Source organism: Myodes glareolus, chromosome 9 (assembly GCF_982192425.1).
Source record: "Myodes glareolus chromosome 9, mMyoGla1.1, whole genome shotgun sequence".
Taxonomy (NCBI): Eukaryota; Metazoa; Chordata; class Mammalia; order Rodentia; family Cricetidae; genus Myodes; species Myodes glareolus.
The window spans coordinates 36,545,417-36,562,053 of NC_142034.1; the positions used below are offsets into that span (position 1 = coordinate 36,545,417).

The 16,637-nt window shown below is 40.4% G+C and overlaps 1 protein-coding gene across 2 annotated transcripts in view; it reads left to right on the plus strand.

Moving 5' to 3' along the window:
* Brip1 (BRCA1 interacting DNA helicase 1) overlaps positions 1 to 16,637 on the plus strand; it is a 126,564-nt gene that overhangs the window by 95,082 nt on the left and 14,845 nt on the right. The gene's annotated exons all lie outside the window — the stretch shown is intronic.

The window sequence follows — 16,637 nt, forward strand, 5'->3', positions numbered from 1 at the left end:
ACAGGATCTTTTAATCTTGAGATGAACAACCCTTCCTTTGCCATACAGCATCAAATGAGTGGTTGTCCCGGAACCCATACTCCTCGCTATACGCTCGCCTGCTCTCTCCAAAGAATATATAGGTGTGACTCTTCACTTGGCCCCCAGAGTGTGTTCCCATACTTTTTTTTTCTATAAAAGGAAATAACAAGATCAATGATTCCCATAAACACATCTCCCAAACTGCTTCAAATTGCTGGACTTTAACCTAGAACTTCACAGTTTTGTAATACTGTTTGTCACGCAGAATTGAACAGAAGCCATCTATAGGTAAAAATAGTTTCTGTAGTCTAATAGAAATGAAGCAGGTTAACCACTGCATTATTTTCTGTCTTTCATTTGAATTCACATTTTTCAAAGTTGAGATTCATGTCTGAGTTAGAAAAGTGATTTGAATGAGAAAAAGAAGGCAATGACATTAATTTTATGGTACTAATTTCTAAATTTAAGAAAGATTATGGAGGTAAAAATTTAAATACAGCTTAAAATACTGACCTAAGACTTTATAGTCTTGCTAGCGGAGCTTGGCTTTTAGAGAGACAGGAAAATGTATGTTAGAGCCAAAACTATGACTTCTTTGGCTGTGACCAGGATTTCCTCTTCCCACCCTGGGGACTAAAAAGTAGAGGTAGGGAAATTTCATTTTGGAGCCAAGTGTGACTTGTTTAGTTCAAGTCATAATTTATTACTCATTCTTTAGGGACTTGGAAATAAAGAAACCCACTATGAAATGTTGATAATGGGCCACTCCGAAGGGTGAACATTAAGCTAACTTTCCCGGCGAGGATTTTTTTTTTCATATCCACCTTTCCCAGATGCTTCTGATCTTTCTGTAAGAACATACTTAATCGTATAATAGCTTAAAAGAAAACTTTCTGCACCCTAGACTGAAGTACATGAGGGGCATGAGAGGGAACCCAGGCTTCTCTGTGAGTAGAAGCTGGTAGGAGGCATAACTAAGAAAAACAGTATTTTCTTTTAATGCAATTAAGTCATGTATAACAAAGCTACCTTTTAAATGGGTATCTGAAACAAATTCACTGCATAAAACAACTATAGAAGCGGTAGCATTAATATTCAGTCACCCACATCACAAATTGGTGAAGTACATACAGGTACGAGATTACAACAAAACTTTTCAGATTATAAAGCTAGCCAGAATAATGTCGCAGCCTTCCTTTTTACCCAGCTAGAAGCACAGACTGCTGTCCTGGGTCCCGGGAGCACAGTACTACCCGTTTCTCCTGCAGATCTCGGTCTAGGAAGGAACACTGGCGGGACAGTAAAGCAGTCACGGTGGTGCCGAAGGACGTCATAGGAACCGTGAGAATTACCGGCATAGCAGGATCTTTATGGGTTGGGAAAGGCTTTCTGAGGAAGTGGTATTTAATCTGACACAGGAAAGAAGGGGAGAACGGTGTAGGTGAGCAGAATGGATGACAGGATCCTTGGGATACAGTCGCGAGAGCTGTTTTGGGGAGCCGGGATGAACGGCCTGTGAACTCATCTGGGAAGTCAAATCACCTAAGGCTCTGTACGCCAATTTCATGTTTCGGGATCGTATTCTGTATTTTGGGAAACCAGATCCTGGAACAGAGCCCAAAGTTAGACTGGGGTGGAGTTCTGGTTGTAGTGTAGCATCTGATATAGAAACCCACCTGGACCTAAACCCAGTAACAACATGTGCTCCCCAGGTGATGCCCTGTCGAGAAATTTAAAGGACTGTAGTCTAAACTCATAACATTTAGGACAGCATGGTTAGAAATACTTAGGCCAAATGAGTTCAGTTTCAGTGACTTACACCTTACTCTTCAGAAAATCCCTTTCTAGCTTAAAAGGGGGTTGGGGGAGGTACTTTGGCCAAAAATATTGAAAAGCAGTTTATAAATATATCTTAAATTTTAAAACATAGTTTAAGTAAGCAACCAAAGTTGACCACTTATATATTTGCAATGGGCAATTTTACTAAATTGGGAAAATACTACCCTTTGAAAGACAAATGAATCAAAGGAGAACCCATACAATAACTAATGAGTTGCTTTAGTTACTTCTCTCCCCTCCCCCTCCATGCTAGAACTCAACCCGAGGGATTTGCGTGGATTAGGCGAGCGCTACTGCAGAGCCACATCCCCAAGATTTGTCTGTGTTTTCCTTAAAGGGATGAAGATGAATAATGTTTGACATTGTGAAAAATTCTAAATTTGTTTTCTTTCTGATGTTTTTGCAAACATAGGAGCATTGTAAATTGATTTTGACCTCAAACTAGGTGAGAGTCTTTGGACTTCCATGTCACTGCTGGGCACGGGAGGTTGTTTGGTTCTTGTATTCACGCTCATCTGTTGACACAACATAACTAACAACACCTCCTCAAGGGAAACTCTGCAACTGGGTTTTGACTTCTCGAAAAGTAAATGTAATTTTGTTCCTCAGAGGTGAATTTGAGTTATGAATTTTAACTACACAATGTTGGCCAAAAGACCAAGAGGCAGTGGGTCAGTCTCTTGGTTCACTGTCCGACTCCTCTAGAGCTATAGTTCCAGACATATGGATGGGCTACAGGTGTCCTTCAAGCTTTCCCTGTAGACACATGTTAATGGATCAGATAATATAGGTGTAATATGTGTCGCTATTTACAATATCAGTCTTCCTACTTTTGACTGAATTTAATATTTTGATAAAAACAGCCGTGATACACTCCTACAATCCCAGAACTTGGGGACTGAAGCAGGATGATCGAGTTCAAGGCCAGGCTAGCCTATATGAGACCTTCAGTAAATAAATACATAATAGCTTGACTCCTTGGAAATGGAAGGTGTAACGCTTTCCAACATAAGGCATAAAAGCAGTGTGCGAGGGATTTCAGTGAGCTGTGCCGTAACTCATTTTCCCTACTGCGTCAGCCCGGTAGCTGTGTAGCCTGATATCAGAGTCTATCACACGTGGCACTGTTGACCTGCTGGGTGTGACAGGGCAAAAGTGCATACATGTTGCAAATAGCATCTTGTAGGCAAAATTTAGTTGCACACATTCCTTTACATATAACATACGTACGTGTATATCATGAATTAAAATGAGCAATCTACAATAATAGCATGTGTGCGTGCATGTGTCTCTCACTGAACCTGGAGCTCACTGATTGGCTAGACATGTCCAGATTCTTCCATTTCTGTCTCCCAGAACTAGAATTACAGGCACTTGCAGCCTGTCCTTTTTTGTGTGGTTGGTTTTGGTATTTGGTTTTATTTTGTTTTGGATGAAGGTATTGGGAATCCAAATTCAGGTCCCTTGCTCTACTCCCTCCCCTTTTATTTCTGACTGACCTCACTATGTAGGGTTAACCTTAGAACCCTTTGTTTTGCATTTCTAGGGAATGTAACCTAACCCACATGCAAGTGCTCATCCACTGAGCGTTACTCACAATGGCGATATTTTTCCCATAAGGAACAGGGTTTTTGCTATGTTGCCAATGTTACCCTTGAAGTCATAACCGTCCTGCCTCAGCCTTCCAAGTAGACAGAACCATAACTTTGTGGCCCCGTACCCAACCTTCTCCCTCATCTTTGTACCATGCATTGCCTTACAGTTTTCTCTACTAGTCCCTCAGCCTCCAGTTCCATCGGCACATCTGTGCTTTTACTGGCTTATGTTTTAGAAGAGGCTCTGAGGGTGCATCGGTTTGAACTTCCTCTTCTTTGTGTAATCATTTATCAGTTGCCCATCTGCATTTTCTATCTGGGATTTGGAGTGCGATCTATTTTAACATAACTGAAGTTAAAGTTTTTGAAGAACGGGAAGAGAGTGATTTTTTTGTTTTTTAATTTTGTAAAGTTCAAAGTCTCCATTACTTTTACTCTAAAGCATTAGTTTTCAAACTGCTATGGTTCTGCATGTCCTTTTCCATACTCACATGTTCACATGTAAGAAGCTTTGAGTAGTGCATTACTGACAATCATAGAAAATAATAGTTTTTAAAAGTAATATGTTCACTTTTTAAATGTCTTCTTTTCAGGGTTTTGGTCTCTAAAAGTTTTATGTTTTTATTTATTGTGTGTATAATTGTGCATGTGTGTGCACGCCATGGCACATGTGTGGAGGTCAGGGCAACTTTCGACTCTTACCTTCTGTCTTGGTGAAGCAGGGTCTCGTGTTTCTGCTGTGACGCTATGCCGTGTACTCCGGGTTGCTGGCCTGCTGGCCTCTGGTGGACCTACCTCCCATCTCACTGTGAGAATGCTGGGATTACAGGTGTAAGCCGCTGCATCCAACCTTTTATGAGTCCCTGGGCGCAAAGCTGGGTTGTCAGGCTTGAATGGCTAATTATTCTACCCACTGAGCGTTATCTCCAGCTTCTTATTTTAGAAGATAATTTGGGTGTAATAGGGATCTAGACAGCAACAATGTTCTACTTCATTAACACCTGGACTGTAGAGTTCATAAATTGAGTTTTAACATTTTTGGTATGTATTCAATGTGTGTGTGTGTGTGTGTGTGTGTGTGATGGGAAGCAGGAGTGCACCATGTCCTACTACATACAGAATCCTGCCTAGTCTCTAATAGGATTATAGGCGTGAACCCGATGCTGCTAGCTCCAGAGGTTTCCAGTATTCATTTGATACAGTTTTTCTTACATTTGTTGTCTCTTCTTGCTTGTGATCTTAAACATTTGAGCTTGTCAGATATGATTCTGCATTTGGTCTGTTGTCACTGGAACCCCCCAGGGTCATTATGTCCTTTGCCGTATCGTATGGCATTCAGAAAGCCTTTTCCCTAAGAGAGCCTGTCCTCCTCCAGAGAGTTAATAGTTGTGAACATAAGCAAACGTAGGTCTCTGTAGCACGCCGAATGAAATACTGCTCATTCCCCTTAGCAAAGTCTCTTAGCAGTGCGTCATTCTTTAAGAACTTGTGGTTCTTTACAACTGAGCACTGCTTTCTGTGAGGGATGCAGGGGCTGGAGAGTAAATTCACCTCAGCTAAGCTTGTCCTCTACCATGGAGCTAGTTTTCTCACATAAGACAATATTTCATTTTGCATAACTGTGATTGCTAGATTTTTCTCCACCAGTTGTGTGACTTTTACAAGAGAAACACTAGAATGTAAAATACTTGAATGAAACAATGATTAAATTAATACAGGCGTAATCGTGCACTCATTCTCAAATGTCTCTCCATTTCCATATTTTATGTAACTGCTTTCAAAAACAAATCATAGATTTCAAAGTGACCAGAAAGTATTAGAAAGCATATTAAAGAGTGTTTATGTAAGCCATAATTTCTCAGAACATTTGTGATCAATTGCAGAAGCTGAGAAAAAGATGTTCCAGAACTGAACAGTGTTCTCTGTATAGTCTGCCAATGTACCTTTTTCATTGATTTATTTTTAACCATGCGACACAATATTTGTTAACATTTTTGACAGGTTCAGCTATTACTGAATCTTGTAATTCCTAAACTTAAATTGGGAGCAAATGGCTATCATGCAGAGTAATGTCATCATTGCCCCCTGGGAATGCAGACTGCATCATTAACGACCATTCCTCAGATGGAGGACCAGGTGCAGGGTTGACTCTTTCTGAATGTTGTAATCAGAAAGAGTGTGACCATCTTCCAGCTGCTTGCCTGCAAAGATGAGTCTCTGCTACGGGGAGTGAAGGATGCCCTCTTTATGCTGGATCTTAGCCTTCACATTCTCGATAACACTGGGCTTCACCTCTAGGATGCTGGCCTCGTGAGTCAGGGTCTTCACGAGGGTTTGCATTTTGACCTGTTTACAGATGTGATGAAACTACAAACTGAACTGCCAAGTGCCTACAAACACCTTGACAGAAGAACCGCGGAAGTGGACAAACTCTTCACTTCATTGTTTTGTTTTGTTTTATGAAAGTGCCATAAACTAAAGAAATTTATAAGTCACCTGAAATTTTATATACATTCATTAGTATAGTTAAATAGCCAGATGTTAAAACCCTAATTTGGGTTGAAGAACCTAAGGCAATGACTATATAACCTACATAATCCTGTGCCTTTTTTCATGTTCATGCAGCAGTGAATTACATACAGTTGACTGTAAAGCCCACGAAGTATCTGTAGTGGGTTTTAGAAGATGTGAGAAAAGTAAAGGCTTGAACCCACTTACTCCTTTCTCCCCCTTCATTGCTGGATATGGCACGTAGGGCCTCACACACACCCTTAGGCAAGCGCACTAGTCTCAAAATAGAGCCCAGCCCCCTTCCTCCATCCTTTCCTTTTTCTTTTGACGCAGATCTTGCTAACCTATATAGACTGGTCTTGAACTTGGAATCTTCCTGCACTAGCCTCCTGAATAGCAGGGATTCCTGCTGGCCTGCACCACCAGTCCCTTCGCCAGCTCACTCTTAATATATGCTGCTTTCCTGCTTCATGCTCATTGTCTTTTTATCCAGCCGGTGTATGAGGTAAGGCTGACAGAAGCCATTTCCTCTTTTTTATAGGAGAGGAACCTCAGAAAAGAAGCTTGTGGAAGCACTGTGGTTACTCCCAGTCTGCAGGCCGTGTGCCCTGCGGCTCTGCGTCCCTCGGAACAGACAATAGCTTGAGAGGTGGCACTTTTCAAAGACGATAACCGAAGCGTTTGCGTGTCTGTCCAAGCTGTCTCCTAACGCGGATAGCCGTACTAAATTGCTGGGATGCCTAGGACTCAGAAAGTTTTAAACTAAGTCCTTTCCGAAATAAGCATATTACAGTTTCCATCATGACCTAAAGAATTAACTGTTTTCCTTTGAGTAGGAAAATATTAATTTTCTCTTTTGCCCTGTGCTCTTACTTGACAAATTGTTTGGATAATGAAAAACTAAGATCTCACGTCCATTCCAACTGAAATGTTTTTGTGCCATGATTGTTAAAGGATTTACTTGGGAGTACCTAATTAAATATTCCGAGGAGTAACCATAGCTAAGTTGCTTTAAGTAGTGGTGGTGACTGTGTAGAGAACAGAAGACACCTGACTTCTCCCCCGATCTCTTTTTTGGGATTAAACCTAGAGCCTTGTTTGTGCTGGACAACATCTTTCCCTGAGCCTCAGCCCAGCTGTTTCTTAAATGTCAAATGTTCTGCTGTGTTTTTCAACAGCTACAATTTATGACAAAGTTTAACAGATTTCTCTAAAAAAGTGTCTTGTCCAAAAGCAGTCTTGAAGCACATATGAAGTAAGTTACATTGCTGTTACTGTGTCTTAGTTCTTGTTTCTTGGTAGATTATTGTGGGTAAGTCCTAATGTAACAGAAAGTAACATTTGAAAACTGTTTCTAATGTGCTTTTTTAAATGTTATTATTATTTAAAAGGGAGCTTGGCTTCTTAACTCTTGGCAGAAACTTTTTTCCCTCATTTAAAAAAAAGTTCTATATTTGGCTAACTTGGCATTTCAGAAATGTTGAAAATATGCCAAATGGAATAAAACCAGTTACACTCCTTTTATCTAGCCAAATTATTCCACATTACAAGGTCTTAGACTCAGCTGAGAGCTTGAGCCGTTGGAATTTATATTGTGATACAATGATAAAAGCGTTTACACTGTAGCATAATTCTGAACAGTAAATGTCTCTCATGTAGTCTTTGTCCCTAGCATGGATTTGTTGTAAATGCCAGGGTTTTAAGCTCTACCTTCACCAAAATTAAAACCATTCTTCTTGAGTGCTTAACCAGAAAATACGTTTATTTTCCTGAAGGTGCTTTCTTACTATTATTAATTAATGGCTTTAGATGATTGTTCTTTTTTATTTGGAAGTTTGAACTTTAATTTTTTAATTTAATTTGAATTTTTATGCAGGTAAATATAATATGTTGAACATATTCTCCCATGCCTCTTACCCTGACTTTTCTAATCCCTCCCCCTTCCTAGTTGTCTCCTTTGACCGCCTAGACTAGCTATTCTCAACCTGTGGGTCATGACCTCTTTGGGGGTTAAATGACACTTTCACAGTGGAAAACACAGATATTTACACTATGATTCATAACAGGAGCAACATTACAGTTACGAGGTAGCAATGATAATAATTTTATGGCTGGGGTCACCACAACATGAAGAACTGTATTAAAGGGCTGCAGCGTTAGGAAGGTTGAGAGCCACAGCCCCAGGCAGGTTCTCTTCTTCTTTCATTTTACATATGCGTTGGTGATTTTATTCAATTGTATATAAAAACCTAGAAATTACAAGTGAGAGAAAACATACAATATTTGTTTTCTGATACTGACTTAATTCAGTTAGTATGATTATCCATTTCCTGCAAATAGCATAGCTGCTTTCTGTCTTAAAGCTGGAAAACTTGTGTGTGTGTGTGTGTGCCACCTTTTCTTCTTCCCTGTGGACGGACACTTTAGATGATTTCATAACCTTGCCTTGTGAGTTGCCGTTATCATTAGTAGACCAGTATCTCTGTGATATATTGACTCAGAGTCCTTTGGGTAAACCCCCAGGAATTGTATAGCTGGGTCATATGAGACACCTCTGCACTGATTTCCATGGTGACTGAACTAGTTAGCATGTCCACCAGCCATATATAAGGATTCCCTTTTATCCATCTCCTTGCCAGCATCTGTTGTGATTTATATTCCTGATGACTGGTATTCTGACTGAGGTAAAATAGAACATCAATGTAGTTTTGATTTGCATTTCTCAAATGTCTAGAAAGAAGGAACTTTCTTTCTGTATCCATTGGCCATTTCGTGTTTTGAGAACTGCCTGTTCATTTTCCTTAGCCCACCTATTGGCTGGGTTTTTTGTTTTTATTTATTTATTTATTTTAGTTCTTTATGTATTCTACATAAATTAATCCTAGGTTGGATATATAGCTAGTAAAGACTTTAGTCCTGTTGTGTAGGGTTTTTTTATTTGATTGTTTGCTTTGCTATACAGAAGGATTTTAATTGTTGATTTCTTTTTGTTTTGTTTTGAGATAGTCGTCTATAGTCCAGGCTCACTCACCTCACGGTGTGGCCCAGACTGGCCCTAAAGCCTGTCTCAGCCTCTGGAATCCTGAGATTCCCGCTGTGCCCCACCATACCTACTTTGAAGGCTTGAACTTTGGTCTTTAAGCTTTCATACAAGGAAAAAAACTGCCTAAATTGGCTGCTTTCAGGAGGCCATATACTGCTGGAATCATAATACACGTACTTGTGAATTTGAATAAAATCTACCGTCTTTCATGTCGGGTGGTGGTATTTATAGTTCTAGTGCATTTTTGTCAAACCATTTATTTCTTAAGAAACTACTTACAAAACTAACAAAATGGAGCTGGAGAGATGATTCAGCATTTAAGAGCACGTCCTGTTCTTCCAGAACACCAGAGTTCAGTATCCAGCACCCCCACTTTTGATAGCACACAACCACCTGTATCTCTGGTGCCCCCTCTGGCCTCTGCAGGAACATGCACCACACAAATGAAAATTTAGAAATGTCTAAAATCTCATAAATGATTACTCTTACGCAGGGGCTACTTATTAATATCAGCATTGGGATGAGATGGAAAACTGAAAAATAATGTAAAGTTGAAAATTTTTTGATATGAGATATAATCCTTTGGATATGAATAATTAGTTAACAGTAAAATAATAATAATATTAACTTTTTAATAAATACATGCAGCATCTGACTTTGGTGTGTTGCACACTTTCTCAACTATAATAAACAGGTTATTTATGACTGATCAAGTTGAGGAAAACAATGAAAAAGCCAAATATTTAGATGTTGGCAAATACTATTCTAAGCCATGACTAAGAGACATGCTAAGTGGGCTTTCAATTTGCATCCTTTGATAAAGTAGCTAGCCTCTCACTTCTGTGTACACACTCTTCCAAAATTATACATACACCAATTTATTATGGATGGGGAGTGTTTGATTTACACTTCTTCCAGATAGCATAGCTAGTTATATTTTCTGTTTGGGGGAAGGCTTGTAAAATGCATTTGAAAAGTTATGGTAGATGATCTAACCACACTTGAGGTTAGTTTATAGCGTTTACTTGCTGTCAAAACTTAGAAAAAACACTCACAGCTAACATCCATAATGCAAAATGTCTGTCTCATTAGGCATTAGAGAAGCATCGGTCGACAGGTATAATATTATTTGGCTGTGTAGCTGATGTGGATGTGGGCATGACCTCCCAAATAGATGAAAGAATAATCTCTTTGACAGTTACTGGATGGCAGAGCTGGCCTTGGGCCTTCTGCTGCTTCAGTTGAAACTGTCTGTATGGAAAGCCTGCCTGGGGAAGGAGGATGTTTATAAGGATGAGCAGGTAAAAGTGAAAGGTTGTCTTCTGACATTTCCACTAATCCCTTCCAGCCTTTGCTTTCCTTAGCATTTCGACTGTTTGCTGGCAGGAGAAACTGCCTTTTTCACATATGCTCTGTGTCATTTTAAGTTGGGCATTGGTTTTCATGCTTGATGATCATTAGACATTTGACGAAATTCTAGACCATTTTTCATTTAGTTTCTTTACTCCTGTTTTTGTACAGGAAGAGCGCGGCACGGCAGACTCGGCTGACCTAATTACGTGAGTTAGGGTCATTCAGAAAAGCTATACAAGTGTTCAGCTCGGTGGCTTTCGCTCTGTAAGAGAGCTTGCTCTGAATTTGATCCACATCCTAGCACTACTTCAGTCCTTTCGCTGCTAATTTTCTTATCTTTAGCATGGAGTGCTGTCTCCCTTGTACGACTGTTAGGTGACGTGTGTGATGCCGTCTGTTGTCACTCAGTCCTGCACTGTGCGTGGATTGGTACAGAAACTCACTGAATGCTGTTGTTTTATACTAAGAACTTTGACTCCCAGAGTTTCCAATTTTGAGTATCTATTTCTTAATGTCAATTTTTATTCCAAAATATTTTTCTCCTTACATTTTTGTTTGTTTTTAGACAGGATATTGTCATACTGCCTGGTTGTCCTTCAACTCCTAGGCCACCCTACTCCTAGTCATCCTGCTGCGGCAACCCCCGGCTTGGATTTCAGGTGTGCAGGCTGTACCTGGCTTACCATTGTCTTTTACTTACTGTTTAGAAGTTTAACCTAAACTAAGTCAAGCTCACCTTTTCCCTCAAACGTACTTATCTTCTCTGGGTACCTGCCGTACTTCTCTCTAGCTGGAACGTTAGAGGGCGTTTGGCATTTTTTTCCTTCGCTTCTAGTTGGCGACTTCAGTCTTGTAGGTTGACATTGTGTTTCAGACTGGACCTCTGTTCTCTTCCTTTCCTTCTCCAGGGCAGGCCCTCACTATTTCTATACCACATTCATGGATTATCTTACTTTCTCAACTTTTCTCACTTCCATATACTCTAGTCAACATAGTATCTTTTTATTTTTACCCCCAAATGGGATTTCTCTGTGTAAAAGCCCTGCCTGTCCTGGAACTAGCTCTTGTAGACCAGGCTGACCTCGAACTCTCAGAGATCCACCTATCTCTGCCTCCTGAGTGCTGGGATTAAAGGCATTCACCACCACTGCCCGGCTGACATTAACATCTTCACATCTTCATTTGGTAGCCATTTGTGCGTGTAGTCTTTTCTGTTTATTACCTTTGCATTCCTGTTACCTAGCATAATGGCTTACACCCAGCCCAAACTGCATATGTTAAGCTGAATTCAGTGTTTCAGCCTCCACAATTCTTCTGTACTGTTTCAGTTCTCATACTTTAAATGCTTTTTTTTTATTGCATTTCTGCAGCATCCTTAAGAGCTACTTCAGACTAGCTCCTTTTTTCCCTACTCAATTAGTATAAACATTCTGAAATTGTAATACAGTCAGTCACCTGTCAGCATCTGTGGTAGATTGATTCCAGAAAACAGGGAGAAAAGAACATGCTCAGATGCTAAGTTATAGTAGTGTATCCTTAGTAGTGTAGTGTTGGAGCTGACCTGTGCCGATTCTCCTGTGTACTTTAAATCATCTCTAAATTATTCACGATACCTAGTGCAATGTAAATGCTCTATAGTTGTTTTACTGCAGGACTTTGGAAGAATGACAAAAGGTTATATGTCTTCGGGATAGCCCAGGGTGCTTTTGTTTTGCTCTAGATATTTTTCCATCAGTGGTTGGTTGATTTCACTTAGGACCTATCAGCATGGAGAGACAGCTGTCCACTAGAATATTTTGAACTTGAATAGTTTTAAAGAAGAACTTCTTTGTTGTGTAAAAAAGCAGTTCATTCTTGGGCTGATATCAGTATTAGGCAGCAGAGACTTATGAGGCACATGGCAGAGTGTGTTAATAGTACTGGGAATTGAACCAAGAGCCTCACACATGCCAGCTAAGCACTCCACACTGAGGTGCCCTCTGCCAGCCCTTGGTGTATTATAGTAGATGCTTCAGTACTATTTTAACTCTGGTTTGCTTAGACTGTCACTGAATGCTTTTATATGCGTAGATTCTCTTACACAAGTGTCTTTTTGGTGTGCACGTATGTAATTTGCTCTTAGGTGTGCTTGCTTCTGAGAGAGACTTCTGGTCACTCTCTCGTGCTTCTGCCTTCCACTCTCAGTCGCTAAACCCATTCAGTGAAATCTTTTCTGTTACTTTATGTTTCAGTTATACCATTTCCATTTGAATTTGTAAAGTGTCCACCTCCAGGGTTGAGGAGATGGTGCATTGGGTAAGATGCTCGTTCTGCAAGCATGGGGACCTGAGTTTGAATCTCCAGGATCCATCCAAAAAGCTGGGCATGGACACAGATGCCTGTAATCTCAGCATTGGGGGGTTGAAACAGACAGATCCCAAGAGCTAGTCTAGCCCAAATGGCAAGCTTCAGTTCAGTAGGAGACCCTGTCACAATGACGCATAGAGTAATAGAGGAAGACTCTTGAAGTCTTGCTGTGGTCTGTGCATGTGTGCGTATGGGTGTGCAAGCCTATATATTCACATGTTTGGAACGTATATGCCATATATGCACATACACACATACATTTTAAAATAAAATAATTTTTTACTTCTCTGCCAAGATTATCTAGAGTTTATTCAGTAAATTATCATTTTAAAAAAATATTTACTTGTGTGTGTGTGTGCGTGCATGCCCGTGCATGCATTTCTGCGTAGGTTTATTTGAACCACTTGTATGCATGTGCTGCTGGGAGTCAGAGGGAGTCAGATCCCCTGCAATTGGACTTAGAGGAGGTTGTGAGCAACCTGATGTGGGTGCTGGAAACTGAGCCCAGGTTCTCTGGAAGAACAGTAAGTGCTTTTAACCACTGAGCCACCATCCCCCCAAACTATGTGTTTTTATGTTACTTAATAGGTTTTCAATGTTGGCTTTAAAGTCCTTAACACTGTCCTGATGCTTTTCCACTGTTGTTGACTGCTGTATTTCCCCTTCCCTAATGTGTGTCATGTTCTGTTAGTTTTTGTTTTGTTTTGCGAGACACAGTTTCTCTGTAGCTTTGGAGCCTGTTCTGGAACTTGCTCTATAAACCAGGCTGGCCTCAAACTCACAGAGATCCACCTGCTTCTGCCTCCCAAGTGCTGGGATTAAAGGCATGTGCCACCACTACCCAACTTGTTAGTAATTTTTAATTGTATACTAGACATTATAGATGGCATATTATAGGGATTTTAAGTCCTATTCTCTTCTGTGAGATATTGATTTTTGTTTATATAGACAATTCAGTTAGCATCTGGTCATCTTGAACTTGTGTGCATGTGATTTGATGATTTGTTACTGAGTTCTCAGAAAAATACTTGATCTTTAAACTGTTTTGGGCCTTGTCAGTTTGGTTTAAGTCTTTGTTGGGGTTGATTTAAAATGGGCATTACTTTGAATTGCCTTTATTGCTAACATGGCAAATGGCATTTTTGATGTCTCAGGTGGCTGTCAGGGGGTTAAACCTATAATTACAGCTATCACTAGTCTGGCAATTGCAGCACCCTAAGTGTTCTTTGACCATTTATGTGTCTTTCCTATTCTTAGCCTAAGTTTGGTGCTGTCTGGCAAGCCATGGGTGAGTCACCCTGAACACTCACTACCAGACCTTTAACTAGGAGCTGGCAAGATTGTTCTGCTGGTTAAGGCTTCCCCCATGACCTTTGTTGTGCAAGCTGAGGTGACCTTTCCCACATTGGAATTGTAAATAATTTTCTTAAGAATATAAGTTGTTCAAAGTGCCTTAAATATATCTGTGTAATGTTTTCTTGCTTTTCCAAAAGTTGTCCCTAACAGTATTTAATAGTTTATCCTTTTCCCACCGATTTAAAATTCCCCCTTCTGCCAAATAAACAGTGACCTGTATCCAGATTCTGTTCTGTATTCTGGTGTCTGATTTATTAGTCGTGTGTTGGTAGATCAGCACCACAGTGTTTAAATGAGTGTTTGTTTAAAGATCTAACCAAACACATCAGTCATTATTGCATACGTTTTTTTACTATTAACTTTGGGGTTATTTTATCCCATATAATAAAACTTTCCTAGCATTTTAACTTAGAAATTAGTGTAGCCAGGCAGTGGTGGCACACGCCTTTAATCCCAGGACTTGAGGGAGCCAAAGGCAGGCGGATCTCTGTGATGCTGAAGCCAGCCTGGTTGGTCTACAGAGTGAGTTCCAGGACAGCCAGGGCTACACAGAGAAGCCCAGTCTTGGGGAAAAAAATAAAATAAAAAGAAAGAAATGAATGTGTTGTTGATGATGTACAGTGGGGTACATTACGCCTTCAACTGCCGCACCCTGGAGACAGAGGCAGGCAGATCTCTGTGAGTTCCAGGGCAACCAAGGCTACCCCGAGAAACCCTGTCTAGGCGAGCCCCGCAGTACCAGGCCACAGCACACAGTGTAGGGAGAATAGAGCCAGAGCCTAGTAATCTCACTGCTGTGAAAGGTTTCGTGGCAGTGAGAATTTGCAAGGCACAGTACCAGAGAGGATGGAACTGTGCAGGGAGAAAGCATTGCGTATCTGCAAAGGAACCGCTTTGAACCATTAAATGAATAATGATTAGCACAGACATGTGTGGATCCTCCTGAAGTCCGGGAAAGAGTAGGCAGGCAATTCCTCAACCTTATAAAATGCTGGGACTGCTTTGTGCTCTCGCTAGCCATGGGGTAGAGGGCAGCTCTTAATACAGGTGGGGTAGATTTTGGAGTAGACCAGCTCCAAACCCTTGATGTGGGCTTGGGTGGTAGCCAAACAGCCCTCCTATGCCCATGCCACCTAGGCAAACTCTCTCGAAATGCCCAGGAGATGGGCAGGGCCAGCTCTCCAACAGCCCTGGTGAGGGGTGGGACCAACTCACCATGACACTTGGACATCAACACAGACTCCTACGGACCCAAACATGGTGGCTGGGCGTAGACATCTCTTTGTCTTCCATCTCTCGTTTACACACTTGATTATTATAATGGCAGGGCCTGTGGCCTCTCTATAAAAACTTTTTTATACCAAAAAAAATATGGAATTATAGATGAGACAATAGGAAAAATGGCAATATGATAATCTTAAACCCGATTATAACAATAACTTTATTGAATATAAATGGGATAACCATTGCATTCATAAAGCAAGGATCATGAAACTGGAAAAAAACCAAGTGAGAGATAGAGTGAGTGAGTGTGTGTGTGTGTGTGTGTGTGTGTGCGCGCGTGCGTGTGTGTATGTGTGTGTGACTGTTCTTTTGATGTGAAGAGACCGTGACCTTTTAAAAAGAAACATTTACCTGGGGGCTTACTTATAGTTTCAGAGGCTTATCCATTATCCTCATGGCAGCCACCATGGTACTGGAAAAGTAGCTGATCCTCAAGCGTGGTATGGGCTTTTGAAATCTCAGAGCCCACCCACAGTGATATATTTCCTCCAACAAGGCCATACCTCCTGATCCTTTTAAATCTTTCAAATAGTTCCACTCTCTGGTGAGAAAACATTCAAATATGAACCTTACAGGGGCTGTTCTCATTGAAACCACACATACACACATTTCACATATAAATAAATGGAATACGTATGTGTTACAGTTACTTTAATATGAATTTCCAAAGTAATGTATGTAGTATGTTCCAAAGTATGTAGTCAGTATAGACAGAAACGAGTGCAGAATGTCTAATAACATTTACTCAAAATTTCAGAAAAGACAAAACAAGCAAGTCTGTGGCTGCCACAGCCAGGAGTTTAAGAAGACAATCGATTGAGAAGATACCAGTGTTGGAAATGATCTGTATCATAATTTCCTGATGGTTACAGGCTGTGCATTTGCTAGAACTTATTTTACACACTGAGAATGTGTGGATTTTATTGTGTGGAAATGTTCTCACACAAATAATTAGATTCTTGAGAGCTGGGAGGAAATGAATAAGAACGATTAAGACTTGAATGAGCGGGCTGGAGAGATGGCTCAGCGGTTAAGAGCACTGACTGCTCTTCCAGAGAACCCAGGTTCAATTCCCAGCACCCACATGGTAGCTCACAACTGTCTGAAGATCCAGTTCCAGGGAATCTGACACCTTCACACCAATACACATAAAATAAAGTTAAATAAACCATAAGAAATATTAAAAAAAAAGACTTGAATAAGCTGAAAAAAACTCAGAACTGAAAAACAAAATACTTACTCTAAATAAAATTTTAAATGTTAGATATGATGTTTAAAGTAAGCTTTAC